Here is a 908-nt window from a genome sequence, read left to right on the forward strand (position 1 = left end):
TAAATGACGGTCTCTCCATTAACGTCACTCACGCTGTTCCTCCAGGATTGTGTTCGCGTGTAAGTGCGCATTTAAGTGCCAAGGGACACACCGAAGTATATGGTCCCCGTATCTCTCCCTTGTCCTCTTACGCCCTAATACGTGTGCCTTACCTGTAAATTAGCCTTCAATTAACCCAGTTTACAGATGGCAGACTTTACATAAATTTATTACCGTATCGTCCCGCATGTCAGGGTTTACGAAAGGATGGCAAAGTGGGAGGAAAAGAAGATGGAAATTCTGTTGGATTTTCAGCAACGGAAAAAGAAGAAGAAAAATATATATATATTAACAAATAATATGAAAATTTAATCTTGAATAAAGTTAGAATGTACATCAGATAAATGAAAAATCGATTTTGCTTCAAGTTATCAAAATATGCATTTGTTTGGAAGTGAGGTAAGAGCATAATAGACAGGCAGGTAGGCAGACCAAAGGGGGGAGGGAAATGGGGGGGAGGGAAGAGGGCAACATACAGTCTAGTTTTCCAGTGTCCTTGTTGACGCGTGGAGACGGATGGACACACCTCTAGGCAGGGATTATAGGCCCTCCCCCCCCCCCTTTTTTCCCTCCTTCCATCCTCATACCTTTCCCCTATTCTTTCGGCTGGAAACCTGGACGCGTGGACAGCCCTCCCCATCGCCTCCGATACCCCCCTTGTGGCGAGACCCGGGAGGCAGAGGGGCGTCAGGGGGCCCACCGTGGAAGCCCAAAGGGAACTTTTGTGTCCGGGCTTATAAACACTAAGGGGCTCTTGGGGAATTTCACTCCACTTAGAGCAAATACAATAAAATGTCACTAAAGCTGTGGAGACATTTGAAAGTTCATGCCGATTTGCGTCGGTTGGGGTACCTTGGTTTAGGCTTCTG

Source organism: Penaeus monodon, chromosome 19 (assembly GCF_015228065.2).
Source record: "Penaeus monodon isolate SGIC_2016 chromosome 19, NSTDA_Pmon_1, whole genome shotgun sequence".
Taxonomy (NCBI): Eukaryota; Metazoa; Arthropoda; class Malacostraca; order Decapoda; family Penaeidae; genus Penaeus; species Penaeus monodon.